Source organism: Etheostoma spectabile, chromosome 2 (genome assembly GCF_008692095.1).
Source record: "Etheostoma spectabile isolate EspeVRDwgs_2016 chromosome 2, UIUC_Espe_1.0, whole genome shotgun sequence".
NCBI lineage: Eukaryota > Metazoa > Chordata > Actinopteri > Perciformes > Percidae > Etheostoma > Etheostoma spectabile.
Genome location: NC_045734.1, coordinates 18,188,720 through 18,197,734, shown reverse-complemented (window position 1 = coordinate 18,197,734; position 9,015 = coordinate 18,188,720). Strand labels below are relative to the sequence as shown.

The 9,015-nt window shown below is 39.1% G+C and overlaps 1 protein-coding gene across 2 annotated transcripts in view; it reads right to left on the bottom strand.

Annotated features, from left to right (window-relative positions):
• evi5l (ecotropic viral integration site 5 like) overlaps window positions 1–6,897 on the bottom strand; it is a 39,653-nt gene extending 32,756 nt beyond the window's left edge. For both annotated transcript variants that reach the window (XM_032543693.1, XM_032543703.1), the window contains exon 1: window positions 6,499–6,897. The gene's annotated coding sequence lies outside the window, so the exon portion shown is untranslated. The remainder of the gene's footprint in view (window positions 1–6,498) is intronic.
• Window positions 6,898–9,015: the final 2,118 nt, after the last annotated feature.

Below are 9,015 nucleotides of genomic sequence, written 5' to 3'. Positions count from 1 at the left end.
ACCCACCCACACACACCACCTCCAGTTATCCAACATGAACCCACGTCCCCTTTGCCCCTCCATGTATTGAATGTTGTATCCGTGGTTTGCATGCAAACCCTCGAGCTGGATGTGTCTTGATTTACAAAATACTTTTAATTGGTGTAAAGAAGCTTTTCACTGTCTCCATCTGTGCTTAGCGACATTGAGCTGGCCTTGGGCAATTAAAATAAGACGGATGCGATAAAGAAAGTACCCCTTTTGATCTCTCCACGACACCCACAAAAACACAGTTCCATCCATATTTTCCCATCTGCAAAATAGGCAAAGCTATACAGTAACATTTTATTCTGAGGTGTAAACTATTTCCCAAGAGGGCGAAAAAAATCTCTTGGAAAACCTGACCAGTATTTTTTGAAAGAAAAACTGAAAAATCAGCTATTTTTCATTGGGATCCCAACCTCGCGTAACCTCGTGTATGTGTTCTGCCCCCGGGGCCTTCCAGCCCTGACATTAAGGGTGACCTCTTTGTTAATCCGTAGCTGCAAACCTCGCTGTTGTTCCAGCTCATGATCAGTTACCCACACGTGGCCTGTTCATTTCCACGCTATTTATCTACTGAACCCACTCACTGTCGTTGTGACTGCTGCTGTCAGTACATAGACACTATAAACAGAAATAATATAGACAGGTTGAGACAATACTGCAAAGTAAATTATAATAGATATAATAGAGATTATTATTTTAATTATGGAGCATAGTGCAAAGGATGCATGCTGGAATAAATAGTATTATGTTATAGACCCAACACTATATGAAGTATGGTAGAATTAAAATTAGCCCCACCTTGACCAGCTACAACATTAAAGTACCAGTTAAATTTTCATGCATATACAATCCAACAAATATGCCAGTTCTGCATAATGGTTATTTGTTGATAATTTTTATTTTTACTTTGAAGATTACTTAACATTGCAGTCCTATATGATGTCACAATGAAAAATAACAAATAAAAGGATCAAAATCGATACAGCAGAACCAGATTGCCTTTCTTATTCCACAGTTTTCTTTTTTGTCAAAAGCTGTTCAGTCGGAGAATCAGGTGTGTAGCCTCAAGCAGAGATGAGGAACCGCTACAGAGGTCTGGAAAGCTCTTCTTATTAACACCCCCAGATTTATTACATTTTCAATGTTATAGTCTTCAGAACCAACCGGCGTTGACTCAAGTGACATCACTTGAGCCAATTTATCAGACTTTGTGCAGGCCCTCTGGAGCCCAGAATACTTCATACAACTAGTTCCCATACGGGTATGCAGTAGAGGTATTGTCCTCATTCCTCAAGACCTGTAAACCGGCTTTGTTTAACTCTGTAAAAGTTAGCTTTTAAGTAAAACTTTGAATGCAGGACTTTTACTTAAAGGTGTATTTTTATACGTGGTATAGGTACTTTTGGTCAAGTTAATGACCTGAGTACTTTGTCCACCACTGCTGCCTGACTTATTCCATAACAAATCTGACTCATGTCTCAGTGGTGTATGTTTAAAGCTCTATGTACTGTTATGTCTTTACAATATCACCAGCCCTCATGTACACTGTATATATTATTAAGATGTCATTAGTAATTCTTACATTTGTGCCATGCAACAAATGCTTCCCTAGGATTTTTCCAATAAGCATTAGATGTGACAATAAACGTGAATAAGGAGGAGACACATTTAGGGCAATCGAGGCAACACAGACAACAAATGTTTTCAACTTGGTTACCTAAATTTACTGACCATGTTCACTTTATATGTCTAATGCTTTCCTGCACCAGATTTAGTTAGTATCTCTCTCCAGATGATTCGGGTCCCCTGAGTGCCATTGTGAGAGGAAATTGTCTAGAAATAGCCATCTCCACAACCCATCAATTTACTTTCAAGTACAGGCAATTATTTTGCTCTTTTACAACACTGAATGGTCAGTGCATTAGAACTAATACTGCTCAGATTATTTAATATTTCATAACTAAAAAATGCATAATAAAACCAACTGCAACATCCACTAATCTCAAAACTGGATTACATGAATACGCCATGGGGAATAACTGATACAAACCGGGTGTTACCACAGGCACAAATCCTCCGCCTAATGTGATGCTAAAGCAAAGACTGAAATTAGTTTTCCTGCTGCATTCTATTATCTCTTAAAATCATAGTTTCCCAGCAGCGCTATCACGAACGCTGATGAGTTGCCGAACTGCAGTTTAATCACCCGTTCTGATTACAAACATCCGCCATTTGCATTAGAAATTGCTGTGTGTGGGTGTGGGTGTGTGGGTGGGTGGGTGGGTGGGTGGGGGGGGCTGTACTATGAATACACAAACACCATCTAAAAAATTAGATTAACTTTAATGTTTTGCATGTTTTTTTGTATTCCATAACTACCTCAAGTGAAGCCTACTGGGGAAATGAGAAAAATTAATCATATTTCAGAAGTTCAATAACCTCTTCCGAATTGTTTACTCCAAAGCAGCACAGGCTCATTGACAGCCAATTATCAGACAGGACACATTACGTTACAGTACATGTTGATTGTGCAAAAGAAGCATCAACAGCCAAGTATGAAAACACAGAATGCCTCAGTCTCTCACTCAGCAACATGTAGGTGTTGTTTATCATGCAAACATGGAAAATAATTCCCTCATGTTTGACTTAGCTGATGAAATATTATACTTTTTACTCCACTATTTTTATCTGACAATTACTTTCTAGATTAAGATTAAAGATAAAAAGAAAGTGATAATCTTATAAAAAACAAAGTTTACACCAGTGGTTCTTATCCTTTTTTGACCCCTTTACAAATCTGACTATTTGGGACTCTTCATCATGTTTCAGATGTCAGAACATAGTTTCCTTTAAATAACTGTGGGATGCCCCAAAAGGTAAAATTATCCAATATTTCACAATAAATCAAATATTAGAAAAGCGTGTGTTTTTCCTTCTTTCCTCTCCAATTAATCATCTCATGACCCCTCACATTTATCTTGTGGTTAGGAACTAAACTACCTTACTGTATAAAAAGTACCAGTATGCATGAATGGATCAGTAAAAACAATCTAATAATCTAATATACATGTATATCACTCTAAAGAACAAGTACTTTTACTTTTCACACTTTAAGCTACATGTTACTGATAAATGTTTTACTTTAACAAATATTTTGAATGCATTATAATGAATTATGTTTACACTGTTTTACCTAACTTAGAGATCTGAGTAATTCTTCCACCTCTGCCTAAGGAAACAACGCTGGGCTAGGCGACAGGTCAAACTACTATTGGTTGCATAGAGAAGAAGGCAATACTCAGAGTAGAGCACACATGATTTCAACATACTGTAGTTCCTCCAGAGCATTTGTAATGGCCCAATGCCTCATTACTTGAACACAATTTGCATGTTGGTATAAATCCATGTATAAAAACAGGCAGCAGTTTAAAAATGAGATGAGGATTCAGTCAGTGTAAAATCTGCAGGGGCGCATGGATCCAGTTACAACTCTGAAGTCTACATGAACAAGGGTAGAGAGAGGGGAGAGTTGTGGAGGAGCTGCATTTGTAGTGAGTTTGAACCGCAGCAGCCAGGTCATCAAGCTGCTCCATGTTTCCACGTGTCAGCAAAGGAAATGAAGTGCAGTGCACACAGGCCGGGCCAGGCCAGGCCAGGCCAGCAACATAACAGTCAACCAGCAAGCAAGCCAATAAGAAAGGCAAGAGCGAAGACAGTCCTTAAGATGCTGGAGGCTTTAGAAGGACACTATTTTGTTTTAAAAAATCAACCTTTTAAACAATAAAATATGACTTTGTGCTGCTTTGCAACACAGGCATGAAATGTAATGTAGATAAGAAAAGAACGGCACAACCACTTAACTTAGACTCTTAGTATTTTAGATCTGAAACAATTAGTCAAAAGAAAATTATTTGGCACCAATTTTTATAACTATATAATTTTTTTTACCAACATTTCTCAGGTTACACCTTCTCAGATGTGAGTATTTGCTGGTATTTTTTGTCTCCTGTAATAGTAAATTGAATATCTATGAGCTTTGGACTTCTGGTCACACAAAAAGAGACATTTGAAGATGCCAACATGGGCTCTGGGCACTTTTTTAAATTTATAATTGATTTCTCAATTGAGAGAATAATCAGCTGATTAACCGTTACTGAAAAACAGTTTTTATCTGTATTTGTTGTGGTTCATTATTTATTTCCTGATGTAAAACTTTGACTATGGGCCCAACATCATTCATAGACGGCACCCTGGTCAAACAGCCAGCCACCACCATTATTTTGACTAATATTGCAAATGTAATATGATTGATGATAGTAGAGGCCTGGAAGGAGCTATTTTTTTTTTGCATCATCATTCTCATTGAAAAATATATTAAATGATCATGGTGTGTGATTTTTGTGAGGATCTGTACCAAACAAAGATTTATTCTTAAGTTTGTAGAATAGGACTTGTAGACTGGAACATCTTCACCATTCAGAATGGTATTTCGAAACATATTTGGCATTTAACAAATATTACCACCCCACAAATTGGATATTGCACTAGTAATGCAATTTCGATCAAATTCAGATTAATTGTGCAGCACTATTGTTAAGTGGATGTTCATTGTAAGGCCAGTAAAAAGACATAGCGTCCACCTTATTTGTACCATATCATATTGCAATATGCAGTATCAAAAAGGCAAATCTTGTTATGACCTTCACAAGTGGCTCTTGCTTGTTCAACCAACGACCAAACACAGTGGCAGATGATATTAAACCTGGACAGCAGTGGGCAGACAAACTGTACAGCACAGGGACAGGCTGCAAGGCGATATCCCTCCTCCTGTTCTTGCTGGAGGCTACAAATACACATGCATAATTCAAAACCACGCACATACACACACAAGTGTACAAACAACTCAGAGATTGTTTATCCTGGCAACCCTGTCCAGAGCCTATTAGCTTACCACTCTCTCAAACAGATAAATAAAGTGACAGCAGCAGCAAGTGCACAGGAAAAGGTGAGCTGGGATAAGCTGGTGTGTGCTCGCATGTCACAGACCTGGTATGCAATCTTTTGTGTGTGCGTGTGTGTGTGTGTGTGTGTGATTGTGGGATAAGATTAAGAAGTTTCGAGGCTGTGGCACATAAAAACAAGGTCACCAGGATGTGAGAATCAGGTACCTTTTATTGCTTGACGGTGAATTGTGTGAGATTCCTTTTGTATGGTGAGTGGATTTCACAGATAAGCCTGAGAATAATCTCACTGTACAGTATCTCATGCAAGGATATAATGAACCCATTACTCAGTGGTACATGTCCTTAGTCATGGGGCATTTAAGCGGTCATTACAATCAACAGAGTAAGATAATTAACTCCTTGAATAGTTTTCCCACTCCTGAAAAAAGATAAGTGCCTGAGGGAGCGCTTCCATTTTGTGTAGTCAGCGGTATCCGTAACCCTTTAACATCATACCCCAAAAACTATGTCAGTTCCCTACTTTTTATTCCACTTGGGAGGTAGAAATGATATGTGCCTGGCCCATATTTAAAGCATAGAGTCATTTAATGAAGTGGGTTTCTGGTTTTCTGTCTTACAAGCCAGACATTTAAAGGGATTTACCTTTAAATCACTCTCTAAATATATGTTAAAAATAAAAACAGATTGATTAAAGGGTGAAAATAACACTGACACCCGTTGATTGAAATGATAATTGTAGCTTAAGCTGCCAGTGAATGAGCAGGTAGGGGCTCAGTGTCTGTTGCGTTTATCAAGGACAGTTCAACATACATGTGGATAACAACACACAGGTAGATAACATAGTAGCCCCTCTGCCATCCACCCACTGGTGTTTCAAAATTAAAACAATATATATATATATATATATATATATTTATTAAAAGGTGAATGTGACTCCTACAACCCTTTGTCCTGCGGTTACATACTTAAAGAGCCTATAATCCTATTGACTAGGTTGTTTGGACATGACAGCTCATTATCCCGGCCTGCTGTTGCTTGAGGATGCCTGAACAACAGGCCTACATGCTCTGCAGTCGACTCATGTCTCGGCTGGATCAACATCTGTGGCCAAAATGACACATCATCCCCCTCTTTGCCGCATCTAATGGCCCGGCTTCCCACAACAATACGATTGTGAAACGACATTTAAAATGAGGAGTCAGAGAGCATGCTATTCCTTAGCAATACAAATGGTTTATGGGCTAATGAATGGGCCGTGTCTCCGTTGGCATGCCGTACAGTGGAATTTTTCACTGAGACAAATGAGAAGACGGATGAAGCTGATGCTGATGGGGCTTCAACAACAGGGACCGATAATGTTTTTGCAATGTGGGCCTGTATAGTTTTCACGTTGATTGTATGCAAATTAGTAAGCAATTGGGCCAGTAAATAGGTTCCAGGCGATAATATTTGTATTACATTAAAAAATAAACACCTCAAATAAACAAATAAAACGGTAAATGCCTACCTGGACTCCTTTTCCATAATCAGAGCGGTGCGTTTATCGTTGTTCCCACATCCGTCCGTCTTAAATGTCAAACGTATGTTAACGTTATCAGCTAATTAAACTCGTAATGGACCACCGAGGACAGATACAGAGAGACCGTCCAACGCAGTGCCATCGTCCTGCCGCCGTTCAACCGGGAGGCAGCGCCGCGTCGCCTCTGCGCGCGGAGAGGCTCGTGTGTTAACTGAATTTAGAGGGAAAACATATTCCTGTAGAGGTCTACTAAAATAACCACGACTGCCGTGCTATGTAGCCTGCGGTGTAACGGGGATATGGTATAAACGGCAGCATCAATCATTACGAGTAAATCACACAGTGACTGGCGTCCTATGCCTTCTGTTGGGCACGAGGTGGGGCGCACCAATCAGGTGACAGCATAAGATGTGATTGGCATGTCACGAACCAATGACTTGTTCAGACTGCGAGATTTCTTTGGAAGGACAGAAATGATAGCCAATTAGGGTAGAGCTGTATCATGCAGGAAGATGGGGCACGCAGGTGTCATACGGCGGTGTCGGTTTTAAAGAATTTCCCATGTATGGCAACTAAACGATTAATTATGTGACAAAATGTTACATGTAATAGTTTCAGTCTTGGCTCCCTAAGTGATTATTTCATAACAACCCATAGCAGTATGGTCATAACTACAAGTGCCTGTATTTGTACTGGCTATTTTCAGTGCTGTTTCTTTAAAACAAAATTAACTTCGTTTTCATTTCACTGATTTCGACAACAACCAAAAGAAGAAATAGGCTACCTGTTCTGTAAAAACTGACCTTGTCCTGAGATTGGCAGCAGGTTTCGTGCACAGCCCAGTGGTGAAGGAAGGAAGTAGCCTACTAATGTATTATCAGTGAAATGCACTTAGAGTGTCACAAGTAAAAATGTATTAGGCCTATTAGATTATTTGTTGATTTATGCTAATTAATTAATTGATGTATAAGTAGTAGTATTTAACTACCCTATGGTATAACGTGTTGGGTCATTACATCTTGATCTAAATCTTAATTTGTAAATTTAGTGGGGTAAGAAGAACAGAGTTTCCCTCTAACTAGTGGAGTAGAAGTAGCCTGTGAAGTGGCATTACGTGGAAATATAGTCAAGTAAGAATGTTACCGTTACCTCATACCTGTATATTTATGTCTTTTATGTGTTTTGGACCTGCTGCACACCCAATCTCCCTTTGGGGACACAAATAAAGTTGAAGTTGTACTAAATGCACTTGAAGTAAGTACATTATGCAAATGTACAGTTACATTCCACCATTGTTAATGCATTATTACATTTTTCTTCATCTTTTGTCTCTATTTGTGTTCATTCTTTACAGCCCACTATGCCTACAACACTGAATTTGGAGTAGACTTAAAGGAACGCACCAACTTATTGGGACTTTACTGTATCCCCCAGAGTTAGATAAGTTGATACATACCCTTCCAGTTAGCATGCGGTTAGAATATGGCTGTGTCTCATGGGACCTTGTTCTTTGTACACCCTGTGACTTTACAAATCCCAACATGTAAATAGGACCATGGTGGCGTTATTTTGTCACTTATTTGAAGCGGTAGCTAGTTGGAACCAGTTACCTGCAGGGTCTTTGCTAGGCTGAGCTAATGCTGGGGGCGTCAGACAGAGTCACAGCACGCACGAGGTGAGAAGGGTATGTATCAACTTGTCTAACTTTGGAGGATACAGTGAATAAGCTAAAGTCCCAATAAGTCTGTGTGTTCCTTTAAGCTTAAACAATTGACCAATGTTATCCACTCAACTCCTGGACCAAATGTGTAAAACATAGGCCTATTTCACTCATATTAAGCAAGATCAGACATGACATGCATGAGGTAAAGAAAAAGGCTATCACATATGTATTTATGTTCTTTTCAAGCTTTTTTTGTTAAAGCAACCTTAAAAGCAGGAAAACACCACAGCCGCTGTCATCACTTCTTTGCCTGGGATCTTTGGCCCAGGCCATTTCCTATAAAAGAACTATCACAGAAAAACCTGCTAGTGCAACCTCAATATCAGTGCTGCTAGTAACACATCTAATTATACTGCATTAATGTAAGAGCTAGGAAATAATTTGACTGCAGGAGATAAGGTGCTGCAGACAACCCATAGGCCTACAGTGGAATAACCAGAAGTGTTCTCAACCTGAGATTCAACAACAGGATGCTGTTAGAGAAGAGAAGCATGAGGGTCACAGAGCATGACAGAAATAAATTGTGCAAACATTGTAGATTGACAGAGATACATAATTTAAGAAAACTAGGTAATGACTGGGAACTTAAAAACGGAAGTAAAATGTATTGGACAAAATGATGAATAGGACTTGTCAGACTGTTAGACTCCAAAGGGGTAGGGGTATTACATCAGTGTTCCAAGAGACCTTAAACTTTAAGCCTGGGCATGGAATTCAGATCCTTATTTTCATTTATAGTCTCCAAATTTGGGAAAGTCATACTCATATCCAGTCTTTTTAAT